Source organism: Staurois parvus, unplaced genomic scaffold, assembly GCF_062004578.1.
Source record: "Staurois parvus isolate SC_StPar_1 unplaced genomic scaffold, SC_StPar_1.0 ptg000171l, whole genome shotgun sequence".
Taxonomy (NCBI): Eukaryota; Metazoa; Chordata; class Amphibia; order Anura; family Ranidae; genus Staurois; species Staurois parvus.
In genome coordinates, this window is record NW_028317967.1 from 2,304,549 (window position 1) to 2,325,645 (window position 21,097).

A 21,097-nucleotide genomic window follows, 5' to 3' on the forward strand; every position below is an offset into this window, starting at 1 on the left:
CTGCTACAGACACATCTTTTTGGGGGTGCCTTTTGGGTTGGGGTACCAGGAATGACATCAGGAATATTCCTCTCATGCAGCCAGCTCACTGCATCTGTGTTGGGGATTTGGGCCACAACACTTGGATACAAAAGGGCCATGATGATCTCTTCCTGGAATTTTAGGAAAGATCTACTTCGTCCACTTGCTTTGTAAAGCTCAAAAGCATTATATAGAGCCAATTGAAATAAATAAACAGACACTTTTTTGTACCAGCTTCTGGCTTTTCGGGAAACTAAGTACGGCTTCATCATACGGCTTCATCATCTGGTCGTTGAAGTCCACCCCTCCTATGTTAAGGTGAGCAAACCCTTTGGCGCTATATAAATACTGTATAATAATAATAATAGTCGTGGACACGGAGGGGCTTCTTAACAATACCAGCTGCTGTGGGAATTTGGATGGTCATGTCTGCGTGAATGGAAGATAGGATGAAAACATCTAGTTTGTCCTTCCACTTTACTACGAGAAATTCCTCATTTCTCAAGCAGGCTTTTTCCCCCTTTCTAAGATGGGTATTTACAAGCCGTTGGGGGGAAGCCCCGGCGATTAGGTTGCACGGTGCCACATGTGCCAATTCCAAGATTGTACAAATGTCTAAATAGTGGCACTCTTGAATACAAATTGTCCACGTATAAGTGGTACCCATTATGGAAAAAGGGTGACACCAAGAGCCAGACTATCTTGCCACTTCTCCCCATGTAGTCTGGGCATCCGGGGGGCTCCACGTGACTATCTTTTCCCTTGTAAATCCAAAACTTATATGTATAGCCTGTTGCCCTCTCACAGGTCTTATACATCTTGACCCCATATCTGGCACGCTTGCTGGGGAGAAATTGTTTGAATGCAAGGTGGCCAGAAAAATTAATGAGGGACTCATCAACGCAGATGTTTTGCTGGGGAATATAGACATCTGCAAACTTTTGGTTAAGGTGATTTATGAGGGGCTAAGTTTTGTGGAGCCGATCAAATTCAATGTCACCCCGAGGATGACAGAGTGTGTTGTCGTTGAAATGCATAAAACACATTATACTCTCATATCTATGCCTGGCCATGGCAGCAAAGAACACGGGCATATGATGAATCGGGTCTGTGGACCAATACAACCGTAGTTAATTTTTTTTTAGTATTGCCCATGTTGAGGGTTAGGCTCACAAAAAATTTAAATTCGGAAATCGTAATGGGTTTCCATGCGATAAACTGTTGCACATATAAATTGCTTTGATCCACAATCAATGCATACAGATCTTCTGTGAAAAACAGCTCCAAAAATTTAAAGGGAATAGTTAAATTTGCTGTTTCCACCTGAAATCCGGGTTGGGCAGTGAATGGGGGAAGTACAGTTGCTGCAGAATTTGTGGGCTACCAATCGAAATTTGCAAGCACATCCGAAAGGACACTAGGGGCTCTATGAGCCTGTGTGCGAATTCTTGGTGTCTGTGGGACACTACTTGTGCTCGCCACCGCAGCAGCTTGTACTGCACTTATGTGACTCGCCACATCCCCAAGTGATACTGCAGTGCTGGTATGTATAAGACCAGGATGTACTAGGCCTCTAGTGCTCGCCAGTTCACCAAAAGGTAGAGTGGCACTAATACTGGCACTCTGCTGCATATGAGAATCATCATGCAGTTGTAACATCTCAGCAACCTGGGAACGGGGTCGGGTATGCCTGACCTTAGCAGGGACCTCTACTCCATCGTCTGAGCTAACTGTCAGGGTGCCACTGCTGTCTACAGGTTTGAATACTGAGGCAGATTGTGTCAGTGAGTCTTCCCCTTCCCTCTCACCTGACTTGCTCTGAATCCTGTAGGCATTTTCACTAGAGTACCTTTCGATTGACATTTTGGCCACTAAATTTATAGGTACCTAGTGCGACTCATGGGAAAAAGAGCACCTGGCTGTTAGGGACTGCTGGAACCGCTACAAAAACATTTAGCAAGTGCTAACAGAGATCAGGGCTGATTCTGCGAACACTGCAGTTTTGTGTGCAATGTATCAAGTGACAGTGATCTACTGACACTGCACTTGCTGGGGGAGAGAGGGGTAAACGTAGAGGCTAAACGTAGGTGCTGGCAGGTGTCGGGGCTGATCCCACTAATGCTGCATTTTTGGGGACACTATACTAATGTGAACTCTGGTATAGTGCTGATCTGATCAAAAATATTGATCCGTTCAGACACTATATTAGCAATGGAGGTTTATTGTGTATGTGAGCGTGTTCCTGGCAATCAAGGGGTTAAATGTGATGACTGGTGTAATGACAAACAATCTGACTCCATCTGGGAAGGAGGCTAACACTATCTGAAGTCGCTGGCGACACTAATACAGTGATCAGCAAAAATCTGTACACTGTACTAATGACACTGGTGACAGGGCAGTGAAGTGAAGGGGTTAACTGGGGGGAGCCATCAAGGGGTTAAATGTGACCTAAAATGTGTTCTAACTGTAAATGTGTAGTGCTTGTACTCGCTGCGTCTTCTTCAGAATGTGCCCAGAGAGAGAAGATTTAATCGTTTCCTGTACCTGTGTAAGTGTAAACACAGGTACAGGACGATCCCTGATAGTACAGGGATCGATCATCCGATTTAGGCCGAACATCACTGGCCTAAATCGGATTACTGATCCCTTGAGGATCAAATCACAGCAGCTGCCGGTTGGCTGGGGCACGCTTACGCCCTCCCCCCCCCCCCAGCCTACGATCACTGCGAGAGCACAATAGTATTTCTGCTATAGGGCAGTCGGGAAGCTGTTAAATTACACACAGGTGGACTCTATTTGCTAATTAAGAGACTTCTGAAGGCAATTGGTTCCACTAGATTTTAGTTAGGGGTATCAGATTAAAGGGAGCTGAATACAAATGTATGCCACACTTTTCAGATATTTATTTGTAAAAATGTTTGAAAACGATTTCTCATTTTCCTTCCACTTCATAATTATGTGTCACTTTGTGTTGGTCTATCACATAAAATCCCAATAAAATACATTTCTGTTTTTTTGTTGTAACATGACAAAATGTGGAAAATTTCAAGGGGTATGAATACTTTTTTAAGGCACTGTATTAATACAAAAAGGTGACTAGAATAGCAGTCAAAGGGAAGCTGCTTTCACAACAATTTAAATTAACCACTAGGGGACCGCCCGCAGTACATATACTGCTACAAGGTGGCCCCTGTGTGCATGATCACGTATATAAACGTGATCCTGCATACCGGGGTAGGGGGCGCGCGCCACCGCCCTACCCGCAGCACCAATCGCGGCCACAGGTGTTAATACCCGCCGGAGCCCAGCGATTGCCGGCACACACTGACAGGGAGGAAGGCTGCATTGTTTTCAATGGAGCTCTCCTCCCTGTTAGCTTTCAGCACACTGTTCCGGGATCGCTGATCACATCCTTCCAGAACAGTGTGTAACAGAGAGGTACACACCCCCCGCCCCCTAGTAAAACACTCCCCTCACACAGTTAACCCTTTGATTGTCTCCAAAAGTTAACCCCTTCCTCCCCAGTGCCAATAGTACAGTGTCAGTGTTTTTTTTTTCCACTGATCACTGTATTGGTGTCACTGGGGATGTCAGTGACCCCAAGTCAGTTCCCCCCCAGTGTCAGAATGTCCGCTGCAGTCCCGCCATAAGTCGCTGATTGCCGCTATAAGTCGCTGATTGCCGCCATAAGTCGTTGATAGCCACTATTAGTATAAAAGAAAATCCAGTATCTATACCGCCATTTGTAAATGCTATAACTTTCACGGAAACCAATTAATTTACACGTATCAGGATTTTTTTCACGTTTTCACGCCCCTCCCAGATGGCGTCAGATTGCCCATCAGTACACCAGTAATCACATTTAACCCCTTGATTGCCAGGAACACGCTCATACACAATAAACCTCCATTGCTAGTATAGTGTCTGAACGGATCAATATCTTTGATCAGATCAGCACTATACCAGCGTTCACATTAGTTTAGTGTCCCCAAAAATGCAGCGTTAGCGGGATCAGCCCCGGCAACTGCCAGCACCTGTGTTTAGCCCCTACGCTTACCCCCCCCCTTCTCCCCCAGCAAGTGCAGTGCCAGTAGGTCACTGTCACTTGATACATTGCACACAAAACCGCAGTGTTGGCAGAATCAGGCCTGATCTCTCTTAGGACTTGCTGGTAAATTTTGATGACTCTCATATGCATCAGAGTGCCAGTACTAGTGCTGCGCTACCTTTTGGTGAACTGGCAAGCACCAGCGGTCTAGTACATCCTGGTCTTTCACATACCTCTTAGATTGTAAGCTCCCAGGATCAGGCCCTCCTAACCCTCTTGTATTGAACCGTATTGTTGCTGTATTGTCTCCTGTTATATTGTAAAGTACTGAGCAAACTGTTGGCGCTGTATAAATCCTGTATAATAATAATACCAGCACTGCAATATGACTTAGTGACGTGGTGAGTCCCATAAGTGCAGTACAAGCTGATGCGGTGGTGAGCACAAGTATAATCCCGCAGCAACCAAGAATTCGCACACAGGCCCGTACAGCCCCTAGTATCCTTCTGGATGTGTTTGCAAATCCCGATTGGCAGCCCACAAATTCTGCAGCACCCGTACTTTCCCCATTCACTGCCCAACTCAGAATTCAGGTGGAAATAGCAAATTTAACTATTCCCCTTGATTTTTTTAATCTGTTTTTCACGGAAGATCTGTATGCATTGATTGTGGATCAAAGCATTTTATAAGCACAACAATGTATCGCCGCCAACCCAAACTCAAACCTTGCCAGACCATTCGCATGGAAACTCATTACGGTTTCCAAATTTATATTTTTTTTGGGCCTAACCCTCAACATGGGCATTACTAAAAAAAATTAATTGCGATTGTATTGGTCCACAGACCCGATTCATCATATGCTCCTGTACTCTGCTGCCATGGTCAGGCATAGATATAAGAGTGTAATGTGTTTTATGCATATCAACAACAATACACTCTGTCATCCTCGGGGTGACCCTGAATTTGTCCGCCTACACAAAATTCAGTCCCTCGTAAATCACCTTAACCAAAAATTTGCAGATGTCTATATTCCCCAGCAAAACATCTGCATTGATGAGTCCCTCATTAATTTTTCTGGCCGCCTTGCATTCAAACAATTTCTCCCCAGCAAGCGTGCCAGATATGGGGTCAAGTTGTATAAGACCTGTGAGAGGACAACAGGCTATACTTATAAGTTTCGGATTTACAAGGGAAAAGATAGTCACGTGGAGCCCCCCGGATGCCCAGACTACATGGGGAGTAGTGGCAAGATAGTTTGGGACTTGGTGTCATCCTTTTTCCATAATGGGTACCACTTATACGTGGACAATTTTTATTCACGTGTGCCACTATTTAGACATTTATACAATCTTGGAACTGGCACATGTGGCACCGTGTGACCTAATGTGTGCCCACCATTAGAAGTGGGTGGATGCAGGGCGGTATATTTTAATGGTGGGCATACCACACATTTTATTTTGGCAGAGATTTCTTTTTTTTCATTCAGTCCACAGGCTGCATACAAAAAAAAAAAAGAACATAGCATATACACCCAACTGACTGGTACATCACTGGACTTTGAATGGTTATACCAGGATGATGCCTACAGCTGCAGGCATCATCGGGGTATCATTTATTCAGCTGGCAATCGGCTTTCATGTAAAATCAATCCTAGTGGCTAATTAGCTGCAGGATTGCTTTTACAAGCAGCGAGAGATAATGCCCCCCCTCCCCCGCTGCCTTCCACGGCCTTCTCGGGCAGTCCCGTGCCATCGAGGGAACCTGAGAATGCAGCCGGTGTTTCTTTCAGCTGACCATAGAGCTGATTGGAGACCAGAATGGTGCCAATCATCTCTATAGCCTAAGAAATCAGAAGCTACGAGCATTTCATCACTTCAGTTTCGTAGGATATAAACAGCTCTATTTGTAAATTGGGAAAGCATCTGATCACACCAATCTTGGTTTGATTAGATAATGTTAGGGCAGAGGAGATATCTAGAGTCTGATAGACCACAGATTTCTCAAAAAAGAATATATGACAATGCCCATTGAAGTTATAGGGGATATTTGCATTCCCTGTGATAGCATTAAAAGTGATAAAAAAAAATAAAGGGACAGTGTAAAAATAATTTTAAAAAAATCTAAATAACTTAAAAATAAAGTACCCTTGCCCCCCTGCGCACCTGCGTTTGTGAGTGTTGACCCTGTGCCAGTATGGAAACAGCAGTTGCACCATGCATGTGAGGTATCGCCGTGAACATCAGATCAAGGGCAGTAATTCTAACACTAGACCTCCTCTGTAAATCTAAAATGGTAGCTTGTAAAGGCTTTTAAAACATTGCCTATGGATATTAAAAACGTATGCAGTTTGTCGCCATTGCACGGGGCATGCGCAGTTTTAAAGCATGTCATATTTGGTATATATTTACTCTGCATACCATCATCTTCTAGATTTTACCAAATAATTGGGAAATATAGTGTGCTTTTGTGCATTAAGAGGACTATGTGACATAAAAAATTGCAGCACCCACCATTTTATTCACTGGGGTGTTTGCTTTAAAAAAAATATATAATATTTGGGGTTTAAATTAATTTCCTAGCAAAAAATACAGATTTTTTTTTATGTGAACAAAAAGTGTCAGAAAAGGCTTGATCTTCAGGTGGTTAGAAGAGTGAATGATGTGTGGCATAAACTTCTAATGCTGGGCATAAAATGCCCCCACCCCCCAAAATGAGCCCTTTTTGGAAAGTAGACACCCGAAACTATTTGCCGAGAGGCATGTTGAATCAATAGAAGAATTTATTTTTTTACCACAAGTTTTTGGAAAATGGCAAACAAAAATTTTTTTTTTTTACATAAAATTGTCACTTAAATGATTTATTGCTCACACATGCCATGAGTATATGTGGAATTACTCCCCAAAATACATTCTGCTACTTCTCCCGAGTATAGGGGTACCACATGTGAGAGACTGGTTTTTTTTTTTTGTTTGTTTACAAATGGTTTTATTGTATAAGAGTAGACTGTAAAACAACAGTACATTTTCAAATGATACTTTCAGCAAAAACAAGGCACTTTTGAAAAGTACAATACAGAAAAGTATATTAACATAAAAAAGAGAAGAAATAGAAAAGAGTAAATTACGAGTACATGAAATACGTAAATGATAAGGTAAGCTGAGTGATACATCTGTCAACAGTATATGTCATTCAACTTTCACTGAGAATGTTGTTAATCATGCAATAAATGTCTACAATCTCTCCATGACTCCCATTTTTTATCAAATAAGTGCATCTTATCCAGTAGGGTATAATGAATGTGTTCCATGAGCATTACAGCATCAGTTCTGTGTAAAACGGAGGCCAAGGGTACAGCATTGGACCTCCAATGTAAGGCAATAGACCATAAAGTGGCAATACATATAGTATGTATCAATCTCAGATTGGCATCAGAGACCCCTGGGATATGGGCCCCCAATAGATAGGTCTGTATAGACAGTCGTATCAGGGTACCCGACAGTGAGGTAGCCACCTATGATATCTTGCACCAAGTCAAAGATATGGTCGGGCAATCCCAGAATATGTGAACCAAAGTACCTGTGAGGCCACAGTCCTGGAAACATAAAGGGGACGTTTGTGGAAACAATACATGTAGTCTTGATGGGGTATAATACCATCTGGTTAAAACCTTAAGGGCCGTCTCATGAACAGAAAGAGATCTAGAACTCTTGCATATGTTATCCACCATGGAATCCCAATCCTCATCTGAAAAAGTGATACCACTATCCTCCTCCCATTTTTGTCTGTATAAAGGGGGTGTATGAAAAAGGCAGATCAAAAATTGGTGCTAAAGATCAGAAATAAGACCCCTACCCCTGGGAGAGTCACGGCTGATACGTTCAAAAAAGGAAATCGGAGAAGATGGCATAAGACCAAAGTGTGAATTAAAAAAGTGTCTAATCTGTCGGTAACGAAGGTACTCACGAAGAGGAACATCAAATAACACGCTCAGCATATCAAAGGTAATGTAAGATCCTCCTCTTTGAAAATCAGATAATCTGATAAAAGATTGATCATAACGAAACATGTGAGAGACGTTTTGGCAGTCTAGCCAAGTACAGGACCCCAAAATCCAATAAGCACCTTCAGGCTTTTAAAGAGCTTTATTTCCTCATTACACTTCTTGACTACCTATCACAGTTTCGGAGGCCCTGAACTGCCAGGATAGCACCAAACCCCCCCCCCCAAATGGCCACTTTTTGGAAAGTAGACACCCCAAGGAATTTGTTAAGAAGCATGGTGAGTATTTAGCAGATCTCGTTTGTTGCCACATGTTTTTGGAAAATGAAGAAAAAAAAACAAAAAAATTTTTTTTCTTTTTTTTATATTTCAAAACCTTGTGAGAAAAAATGAGATCTGCAAAATATTCAACATGCCTCTTTTTAAATTCCTTGGGGTGTCTACTTTCTAAAAAGGGGTCATTTGGGGGGGTTGGTACAATCCTGACATTTCAGGGCCTTCGAAACTGTGATAGGTAGTGAGGAAGTGAAATGAGGAAGTTACGCACCTTCAGGCTTTCAAAGTGGTCATTGGATTTCAGGCTCCTGTATATGGCTAGGCTCCCAAAAAGTCTCACACATGTGGTATTCCCCTACTCGGGAGAAGTAGCAGAATGTATTTTGGGGAATAATTCCACATATACCCATGGTTTGTGCGAGAAATATATCATTTAAATGACAACTTTGTGTAAAAACAAAAAAGGTTTTGTCATTTTCCAGAAACTTGTGGAAAAAAAATAAATCTTCCATGGTCTCAATATGCCTCTCAGCAGATAGCTTAGGGTGTCTACTTTCCGAAAAGTAATCAATTGGGGGTGTCTGTACTGTCCTGGTACTTTATTTTTTTTTGTTTACAAACGGTTTTATTTTGCAAAAGTAGACTGTAAAACAACAGTACATTTTCAAATGATACTTACAGTAAAAACAAGGCACTTTTGAGAAATACACTACAGAAAAGTATATTAACATAAGAAAAAGAAGAAATAGAAAATAATAGATTGCAAGTACATGAAATATGTAGAAAATAAAGTAGGTTGAATGATACATCTATCAACAGTATATGCCAGTCAATCTTCACTTGAAATGTTGTTAATCATGCAATAAATGTCTACAATCCCTCCATGATTCCCATTTTTTATCAAATAAGTGCATCTCATCCAGTAAGGTATAATGAATACGTTCCATGAGCATCACTGCATCAACCCTGTGTAAAACAGAGGCCAATGGTACAGCATTGGACTTCCAATGTAAGGCAATAGCCCATAAAGTGGCAATACAAATAGTATGTATCAGTCTCATAGTGGCATCAGAGACCCCCGGGATATGAGCCCCCAATACACGGGTCTGTATAGACAATCGCCAGTGAGGTAGCCATCTCAGATATCTTGCGCCAAATCAAAGATATGGTCGGGCAATCCCAAAATATATGAACCAATGTACCTGTGAGGCCACAGCCCCGGAAACACAAAGGGGATGTTTGTGGGAACAATACATTTAGTCTTGATGGGGTATAGTACCATCTGGTTAGATGGTACTCCTCCTCCCATTTTTTTCCATATAAAGGGGATGTATGAGAAAGACAGATCAAAGATTGGTGATAAAGATCAGAAATAAGACCCCTTCCCCTAGGAGAGTCTCAGCTGATATGTTCAAAAAATGAAATCGTGGAAGAGGGTATAAGGCCAAAATGTGAATTAAAAAAATGTCTAATCTGTCGGTAACGATGGTACTCACGAAGAAGAACATCAAAAAACATGCGCAGCATATCAAAAGTAATATAAGATCCTCCTCTTTGAAAATCATACCACCAAGGAAACGCTTGAGGAGAGGAAAAAGCTACAACAAAAGTAGGATCGCCAAAAAATGAAACACCTGGGGGAATAGAAGAGACCAGATTCAATTTAAATTTGTATTTGGACCAAAGTGTCAGTGAATGGGTCACTATGGAGTTGTGAAAAGTAAACGATCGAGGGGAGATTTTAGACCACAATATACCCGGTAAGTAAAATGGGCGTAAAGATTGGGATTCAAACTTGATCCAGGGGATCTGGAAATTAACAGTTGCCCATTGTGATAGCTGCGCAAAACGAGCTGAGAGATAATATAGCCAAAAATTGGGAAGACCAAAACCTCCCATCTGTTGCGAGCGGTACAAAACAGACGAAGTAAAACGTGGACGTTTATTACCCCAGATAAAATTATTAATAGTTCGCTGAAAGTGATCCAAAAACATTTTCGAGACCGGAACTGGAAGTGCTCTAAAAAGATATAGTAGTTTAGGCAGAATATTCATTTTAACAGCCGTGACTCTACCTAGAAAAGAAATAGGGTAACCATGCCAAATCTTCAATAGAGTAGAGTGATACACATGGTGGATAATTAGCTGCAAACATATCCGAGTATCTAAGAGTGAGATTAATACCCAAGTAGGAAATCCGATCTGTGACCCAACGAAATGGAAAAGAGCTACGGAGAGATGCACTTAAGGAATCAGGAACACCAACAGGCATAACCACCGATTTGGTAAAATTGACAGTAAGACCTGACGCTATAGCAAAATCGTTCAATACGGCACATAAATTAGGCAATGAGATTAACGGATTGGTAAGGAAAAGCATTACATCATCAGCATACATGCATATTTTGAAATGTGAAACTAATAATGGATAGCCAGAAATATCCGGATCTAATTGCTATTGCCAAAGGTTCCAACACCAGCACAAATAAAAGGGGTGAAAGAGGACAGCCTTGACGGGAACCTCTACCCAATGTAAAAAAATCTGAATTACAGCCAGGAAGCCTTATTCTCATTTTAGGGGAGTTGTATAAAGCATGTATACCAGCCAAAAACTCATCACTAAAACCCATTTTCTGTAGCAAGGAAAATAAATAGGGCCAAAGGACACTGTCAAAAGCCTTGTTTATATCTAGACTCATCAACAGAACCTCTTTAGAATGTAAATTGGCATCTTGAATAACATTTAGGGTGAGGCGAATGTTATCAGTAATAAATCTGTCTGGAATAAAACCCGATTGCTCCAGAGAGACCAAAGAAGAAATGATAGGGGCCAACCTGTCTGTCAAAATACGGCTAAATATTTTCAGATCGTTATTCATCACTGAAATAGTTTTGTGGTAAATGGTGGTCTTTCTGCGGTTTGGGTATTAAAGACATATTGGCCAACAGCATCTCCTCCGGGAACTTACCCCCCTGCAAAACATCATTAAATAAAGTTATCAAATAGGGGAGCCAACGTAGAGGCAAAATGTTTATAATAACTAGCGGTGAATCTGTCAGGACCCGGTGCAGTAGAACCTTTTAGTGTGCTAATCGCACAGGTTATTTCTTCCAAAGTACAGGGGGCATTAAGAGAGGCTATCTGAGAGGGTGTGAGAGTAGGGAGGGGTATAGAATCCAACCATGAGTCGGATGGTGGAACAGAATTTGACTGTGGAGGAGCTAATAGATTAGAATAAAAGTTTTCAAACACACCCAAAACGTCTTGAGGTAGAGATGAGATAGCGCGCGATTTAGTGCGTAATTTATAAATATGTGGGGGGCATAAAGAGTGATTCAATTTCCTTGCAAACATAGTGGATGCCGAGTTGCTATGTAACAAGAACGAGGCCTTCGACCAGCGGAGAGCCTTTTCAGGCTTTTGGGAAAGCAGAGTATTCAATTCCAAACGCTTTTGAGATAATAATTATTTATTAAGAAGAGATGGATTAGCAATATGGCTTCTATAATGTGTTTCTAATTCTCGGGTAAGTTGTAGAATTTGCTGCTATCGCTTTCTATTTCTAGATGAAGCCATAGAGATAAGGCGGCCACGTAGAACCGCCTTATGAGCTACTCATAGTGTGGCTGGAGATATATCAGGAGTAGAGTTAGACTGAAAATATTCCTGAATGGATGTAACTACCTCTTGGCGAGAGTCAATATCAGTAAGCATAGAGTCATTAAGTCTCCAAGAGTAGGGGGTAGGTGCCAAGCCTATAAACGTGATAGATAGGGCCATAATATTGTGATCCAACCAGGGGCTCAAGTGAATACAAGCTTTCCTAGAATTAGCTAGTAAAATAGGGGTACAATAGATATAGTCTAATCTAGCATAAGAGTCATGTGGGTGAGAATAAAATGAATAATCCCTGGCTCCTGCATTATGTGCCCTCCAGGTGTCACTGTCCTGGTATTTTAGCACCTCAAGAAATGTGATGAGCAGTCAGAAAGTAAAAGCTGTCCTCCCTTGGCCAATTGATACACTCCCACGGCTTCAACTACCATCTCTACGTCGACGACATGCAAATCTATCTCTCTACCACTCACCTCACCCCTTCAGTCTCCACCTGTATCACAAGCCTACTGAGCGACATATCGAATTGGATGTCACTCCATTTTCTCAAACTAAATCTCTCCAAAACTGAGCTCCTAGTTTTCCCCCCAGCCCCCCCCCCCCCCCGACTTCTCCATCAAGACCAACAACTCCACCATCAGTCCCCTCCTCAAGCCAGAGTACTAGGTGTCATCCTAGACTCCAATCTGTCCTTCCAGCCCCAAGTCCAATCGCTGACTAACTCAAGTAGACTTCACCTCCACAACATCTCCAAAATACGTCCGTTCCTAGCCCCGGAAACCACTAAGCAACTCATTCACTCCCTTATTATTTCATGACTTGACTACTGTAACTCCCTCCTCATTGGCTTACCTCACCGCAGGCTATCCCCACTTCAGTCCATCTTGAATGCTGCAGCCAGACTTATCCACCTCACAAACCGCTCCGTATCCAATCCCTCCACTGGCTTCCGATTGCCCAACGGATAAAATTCAAAATGCTAACATTGACGTACAAAGCTGTTCATAATACTGCTCCAAACTACATCACCAATCTGGTATCAAAATACCACCCAAAACGTACTCTACGCTCCTCACAAGACCTCTTACTCTCTAGTTCCCTGGTCTCCTCCTCCCATGCCCGCCTCCAGGACTTCTCCAGGGCTTCCCCCATCCTCTGGAACTCCCTACCCCACGCCATCAGACTATCACCTACTCTCCTCATCTTTAGGCGCACCCTGAAAACCTATCTCTTCAGGGAAGCCTACCCCACCCTCAGCTAATTACTGAACTCCTCCACTCTTCCTACCACTTCATCCCCCACAGTTGTTTCCTCCTGTACCACTATCCCCTCCCTCCTAGTTTGTAAGCTCCAAGGAGCAGGGCCCTCGAACCCCTCGTGTATTGAATCGTATTGTTACTGTACTATCTCGTGTATTGTCTCCCATTATAATGTAAAGCGCTGAGCAAACTATTGGCACTATATAAATCCTGTATAATAATAATAACATTGCATGACCGCGCAATTGTCAGTTAAACTAGTGCAGCGCTGTATAGCAAACAAATTGCATAAATTGCAGTATCTATACCATAGTTTGTAGACGCTATAACTTTCACACAAAGCAATCAATATACACTTATTGGAATTTTTTTTACCAAAAACATGTAGCAGAATACATTTTGGTCTAAATTTATAACTAGCTTTGAGTTTACTATATATTTTTTATAGCCGAAAGTAAAAAATATTGTTTTTCTTAAAAATTTTTGATCTTTTTTTGTTTATAGCATGAAAAATAAAAAGCACACAGGTGACAAATACCACCAAAAGAAAATTCTTTTGTTTTTTGTTTGGGTACAGCATTGCATGACGACGCAATTATCAGTTGAGTTAGTGCAGCGCCGAGTAGCAAAAAGAGGCCTGGTCATTAAGGGGGGGATATCCTCTAGAGGACAAGTGGTTAAGTAAAAACAAAATATATTTATAAATGGCAAATATTGAATGAAAATAGTATCAAAAATCACCCCCATATATAAATACCCTTCTTCCACCAATAAAAAATACAATTTTGTCTTTTTTTTTTTAAAAAGTCCAAAATTTGGGGTTGTCCTCAGAAATGTAATAGAGGGGACATCTTCCAATGGACACAAAAAAAATTCTAAAAATCTGGCGAAATGACAAGAGAAAATAAGTGTATTTTACTACATGTAATGGGGTGGATTTACTAAAGGCACTTAGAGTGAACACTTTGCAATTGAATTTGCTCCAGTGCTCTTAGTAAGTGAGGGGGAGCTCTGCTGACTTCTATCATCCAATCACGTACAAGCAAAAATGCTGTTTATTTCTTTGCATGTGATTGGGTATTCTTTGTAAAGTGAAGCTTTACCTCATGTACTAAGCTCTGAAGCAATGTGCAAAATGCACAGTCTGTTTGCCTTAGAACTATAGAACTATAAGCAAAACCTTTTTTTAAATGTTGGATAGAGGAAGGGAGGGTTATAATCCCTGTCAGTTTTTTTTTTTGCTATCTGTGTCCCCATTGGAAGATGTCCCCTCTATTATTTTTCTGGGGACAACCCAAAATTTTTAATTTTCTTTTACTTTCAATAATAATGGTAAACAGGACAAGTGATGTGATGGGGTACAGAAGGACTCTGTTGTAGAGGGTGATGTGAAAGGGAGTCAGAGCAGACCACTGTTGGGGTGGGGGTGAAAGGGGGCCAGAGGACACCACTGTTGGGGTGGGGGAATGTGAAAAGGGGCCAGAGGACACTGCTGTGGAGGAAGTGATGTGAAAGAGGGCCAGAGAAGACCAGTGTTGGGGAAACTGGAATGTGAAGTGGGGGGGGGGCTGTGATATGAAGGGGGGATTAAGGACACTGACATAAGAGAGGGATTGTGATATAAGAAAAGGGGACCTGTGATGTGACGGATCATACAAATATGCGATTTGGACCTCGGCTGGGAAAAAATTTTACTGATCGGACCTCTGTGAATATTAATTCAGTGCCCCTGGTCTATACCTTCATTATTATGGTCCCTTTTAGATCTATTCTCTACTATTGGTGTATCTCTCTTTGTCTCTCTCTCTCTGCACCTCCAGTGCCTTTCTCTTCTGTATATGTCTCCATTTGCCTTTTTGACCTTACTCTGTAGCCTATTTGCTTCTATATCAGTCATCACAGACATGGTTTCCCTTTTTACTGCTTATTATGTCTATTTGCCCTTTCCTTCTATCTCCGCTCGCTTAGTCACTCTCTGCCTCTTCTCCTTCTCTGTAGGCAGTGCTTAAAAACTAGCTGTATAAAAGTTGCTATAGTAACTACTCTGCTGCCAAGTTCAGATGTTTGGGGAAAGCTTGAAGTGGCATAAACTCCCAGACTGTGCAGTAGAATGATGTTATAAGCCAACGCTGTGCTATAAACAAATACAGTACAACAACATGCTGCTAAGATCAGGTGAAAAGTATAAAAAGGTGACAGAAAAATTCTTAGGATCCTATAGACAGCCTTTGCTACTAACCCTAACTCTGGTAATGCTTTTTCTTGAGTGGTCTAAGTTAGTGAAACAACAGGGGTAAAGATTGCAGGGCAGGAAATCTATATTAAAATTGTTATTGCAGCAGGACATCCATCTGTGTCAAAATATACACAAGCCTTATAAGATCCACTTTCAGTCCTAAAGTTACTGTTTGCCCACAACTTTTTTTGTTTAGCTTTGTATAGACCAGAGACGTATTACAATCCTGGTCAGGTTTTTATTGCCCTATCTGTCCCCACTATGTAGAGTACCCCTATTTATTTGTACTGGTGACGTTTCTCATACACTATCTAAAACAAAAAATGTAGTAGTTTTACAAAGATTTTAAAAATGTAACTGGAACTAAATTATGCAAAACAAAACTTGCACAGGCATTTACACATATTTACATTTTGAACTGTGTCATTACCCATAAAAATCAATATCAACTGTCAAAGGCATGGGGGAGCATACACATTAGTACACTAACAAAGCTTTTTCACTAAGTTAAATCTAAGGCATGGATGAACATGCTATTTTTGTTATTACAATGTTTCATGTGTACTTAAAGTTATTGTAATCCGCTGAAATGAAAAATGAACAAAACATATCCTTCTATGGTGTGTACTTGCCTTGATCCAAAGCACCGTATGTGATTTCTGTCTGCTCTGTCTTTCCTCTGTTATCTGCATGAGTCACTTCTAACAGTCTATGTTGACACCAGACAATCCAGGGAGATGCCCCCCCCCTCCAGTGTACAACTGACAATTGATAGCCTCAGTTGTGCATGTTTCCCTATGAGACCGTGCAAAGGGCGGTCTGTCAATTCCCTCCACTCACAGATTACCAAGCTCCCTGCTTTATGCTGTGCAGTGTGTGACATCACACTGCACAGGTATAGTTGTTGGACCATTAACAGATCTTTTTAATCAATCTCTCTGGTTAGGAAGGGGTGCACACACATATATATATATATATATATATATATATATATATATATATACACACACATACATAAGTATTTGAACACCCTGCAATTTTGCAAGTTCTCCCACTTAGAAATCATGGAGGGGTCTGAAATTCACATTGTAGGTGCATTCCCACTCTGAGAGACAGAATTTAAATCTAACTTAGTAGCACCTGTCTGAGCTCTTTAAAGACACCTGTCTACCCCACAGTCAGTCAGATGCCAACTACTACCATGGGCAAGACCAAAGATCTGTCAAAAGACACCAAAGACAAAATTGTGGACCTCCACAAAGCTCCACAAGGCTGGAAAGGGCTACGGGGCAATTGCCAAGCAGCTTGGTGAAAATAGATCAACTGTTGGAGCAATTGTTAGAAATAGGAAGAGGCTAAAGATGACTGTCAGTCTCCCTTGGACTGGGGCTCCATGCAAGATCTCACCTCGTGGGGTATCACTGATGATAAGAAAGGTGAGGAATCAGTCCAGAACTACAAGGGAGGAGCTGGTCAATGACATGAAGAGAGCTGGGACCACAGTTTCAAAGGTCACTGTCAATAGAACACTACGCCATCATGGTTTCAAATCATGCATTGCACGGAAGGTTCCCCTGCTCAAGTCATCACATGTCCAGGCCCATCTGAAGTTTGCCGATGACCATCTGGATGATCCAGAGGAGGCATGGGAGAAAGTCATGTGGTCAGATGAGACCAAAGTAGAACTTTTTGGTCTAAACTTCGCTCGTCGTGTTTGGAGGAAAAAGAAGGATGAGTTGCATCCCAAAAACACCATCCCTACTGTGAAGCATGGGGGTGGTAACATCATGCTTTGGAGGTGCTTTTCTGCAAAGGGGACAGGATGACTGCACTGTATTAAGGAGAGGATGAATGGGGCCATTTATTGTGAGATTTTGAGCAACAACCTCCTTCCTTCAGTCAGAGCATTGAAGATGGGTCGTGGCTGGGTCTTCCATCATGACAACGACCCGAAGAAAACAGCCAGGATAACCAAGGAGTGGCTCCATAAGAAGCATATCAAGGTTCTGGAGTGGCCTAGCCAGTCTCCAGACCTAAATACAATAGAACATCTTTGGAGGGAGCTGAAACTCTGTGTTGCTCAACAACAGCCCCGAAACCTAACAGATCTAGAGGAGATCTGTGTGGAGGAGTGGGCCAAAATCCCTGTTGCAGTGTGTGCAAACCTGATCAAGAACTACAGGAAACGTTTGACCCCTGTAATTGCAAACAAAGGCTTCTGTACCAAATATTAACACTGATTTTCTCAGGTGTTCAAATACTTATGTTCAGCAGTGCAAGACAAATACATTCTTTAAAAATCATACAATGTAATTTCCTGAATTTTTTTTTTAATTCTGTCTCTCAGAGGCGGAATGCACCTACAATGTGAATTTCAGACCCCTCCATGATTTCTAAGTGGGAGAACTTGCAAAATGTTCAAATACTTCTGTTTCTCACTGTATACACAGTGAAGGAAATAAGTATTTGATCCCCTGCTGATTTTGAATGTTTGCCCACTCACAAAGAAGAAATGATCAGTCGAATGATAGGTGTATTAGTAAAGAGCTGTCCAAGGATATCAGGGACAAGATTGTAGACCTACACAAGGCTGGATTGGGCTACTGGGTGAGAAGGTGACAACAGTTGGTGCAATCATTCACAAATGGAAGAAACACAAAACAGCTGTCAGCCACCCTAGGTCTGGTGCATCATGCAAGATCTCACCACGTGGAGTGTCAATGATCATGAGGACAGTGAGGAATCATCCCAGAACTACATGTGAGGATCTTGTCAATGATCTCCAGGCAGCTGGGACCACAGTCACCAAGAAAACAATTGGTAACACACTATGCCAACAAGATTCCAGGCAAAAAGTATGGAATCACCACTCTTGGAAAATGTTCATTCAATTACTTAATTGTGTAGAAAAAAAACTATTCACATACATGCCTCAAAACTATTTTTATTTTAACATTCCAACCTTCTCTAAGGCATGGATTTCACTATTGCCAAACAGTAGTCTTCATCGGTCCGGCTCCAACTTTCTCTTATTGCAGTAATCAGATCACCTTTGCAGGTTGGAGCCTTGTGGACCATTTTCTTTAATTTTCACCATAGATTTTCTATTGGATTGAGGTTCGGACTATTTGCAGGTCATGCCATTGAGATTATAGGTCTTTCTTGAAGGAACATTTTCATGGCTTTTGCCTTATGGCAAGATGCATTATAATCCTGAAAAAGTATGTCATCATCACCCAACATCCTTACAACTGATGGAATAAGAAACGTGTCCAAATCTCAATATAACCTTGTGCATTTATTGAACATTTAATAACTGTCATCTCCCCCATACCTTTACCTCACATGCAACCTCATATCATCAATGCTTTTGGAAATTTGCGTGTTTTCTCCAGGCAGTCGTCTTTATACATTTCATTGGAACTGCACCAAACAAAAGTTACAGCAACACTACCCTGCCCAATTCAGATTTGTGATTCATAACTGAATATCACTTTCATCCAGTCATCCACAGTCCATGATTGCTTTTCTTTTGCCCACTGTAACCTTGTTTTTCTTTGTTTAGATGTTGAAGGTTTTTGTTTGGCTTTTCTGTATGCAAATCCCATTTCATACAATGTTTTACAGTTCGGTCACAGACTCCAGTTTCTGCCCATTTGTTCATTTGTTTTGTTGTGCTGTGCATTTACTGTTTTCAAGGCATACTGCTTTAAGTTTTCTTACCTGTTGCTTTGATGTCTTCCTTGGTCTACCAGTACACTTCCCTTTTACAACCTTCCCATTTGATTTGTACTTGATCCAGATTTTAGACACAGCTGACTGGGAACAGCCAACATCTTTTTCAACATTATGTGATGATTTACCTTCTTGAAGAAGTTTAATAATCCTTTTGAAGGAAATTAATTAATCAAATTTATGATTCGGCACTTATATCGATGGCAAGCTTGCAAAATATTTGTTTTTTATGATTAATCATAATTAATATTAATATGTGTGAATGGTCTTTTGACAAGTGGTAGTATTACAATTCTTCAGATATAGCTGAGACTGAAAGATATGAGTTAGTTAAGCTGAGACCAGCTAAACCAGCTGAAGACTATATTTAGGCATAGCTGGTTAAGTTTCTAGTAAAATGTCAAAGGTATTAAGAGTGACTCATTATAGACTTACTATTACATTATGTATTTTAATAGTATCTGTGTGTATTTAGTATAAGTTTCTAATATTGATACATATATAGATTAGTGATTATACAATGATATGTTGTAAAGATACGTTCTTAAGTTATATTATCATATGAATAGCTGAGGTTACATCGTCAGCTTACAGTATTATGTATATCAACATCTGTACCTGTCCATCAAACATCACATATATAGCGTCCCCTGTCTTCTATGATATTGCTTTGCTAGCAGTACTGACTTCCTTACAAGGTATTAAGAATCTCAAACTATGACGTGTATTCATTTCATAAAAGATCCAGAAGGGACAGTGGACAGAGGGACTCCTCTCGCGAACACGGACACTCTTTCATACACACACATGTCTGAAAACCTTCTAAGAAGCTGCAACAGGTGTTTGCTGTAAGACAAGATCATCACTTCCATCTATTTCCGGCTTCTTCACAAAGTCTCGAGAAGGACAAGGAGAGCATGATGGACAGAACAACACATGGGCGGACATTTATGACAATAATGGTGACTTTTTCCTAAACTTCTGCTTGATATTTCTACAGTAGTTTTATCTACATGAAACTGTTCATGATACGCTTTACATTGTTATTTTAAGCCATTGTGTGATAGAATAAAATCACACTTTATTTTTTATTTCAACGGCTCTTTCATTCATAATCGCCTCAAGACACTAAAAGAAGTATTATATGTGTCTAAAATCCAACACCTTTCCTATGTTTCAACTAACATCTCTTGTGTTGGAGCCATGATTCATGTCAATCAGTTTGGTGCAACAGCTCACCAAGGTGTGCAAGCACTCTTTTTTTTTTTTACCTGCAAACTAATTAGCAGATGTAATCTGATGCAGATGTTTGTTTTAGAACTGCAAAGTATATGGTGATTCCATAATATTTTCCTCAGAATTGAGTGATTCCATATTTTTTTCTTTCGCTTGATCTGCAAAAATAGTTGCAGTCGACTACAGTTTTCTTTCTTTTTTCTTTTTTTTTTTAAGTGTTTTTTAATGCCAGAAGGTTGGAATGTTAAATGAGAATAGTTTTTTTTTTTCTACACAATTAAACAATTGAATGAACATTTTCCAGGAGTAGTGTTTCCATACCTTTTACCAGGGGTTGTACATGTTACCTGACAGAAGAGTTGCACATTACAAGGGGGAGAGTTATGAGCCTTCACATTATCACACAGTGTTATGAGAACTGCAGATTACTAGTGGGAGTTCCATGATGATTGCAGGTTAGTAGAGGGAAGGCTATGAGACCTGCTTCTCATCTGACAAATCTGAGAGCTGTATATTTGCAGGAAGATTATTGCATTTTCAGGGAGAAAAGCAAAACTACAGGGAGTTGGACATTTGTGGATATGTGGTAGGAAAGTGGATTCGTCCTACCACTAACTGGACACTGAATGACAGCAATTGCCACAAAAAGTGATTTTTAATTTACAAGCTGC

The 21,097-nt window shown here is 41.0% G+C and overlaps 1 protein-coding gene across 1 annotated transcript in view; it reads right to left on the reverse strand.

Annotated features, from left to right (window-relative positions):
* The window catches only part of LOC149462699 (uncharacterized), a 197,262-nt gene that overhangs the window by 34,102 nt on the left and 142,063 nt on the right, over positions 1 to 21,097 (reverse strand). The gene's annotated exons all lie outside the window — the stretch shown is intronic.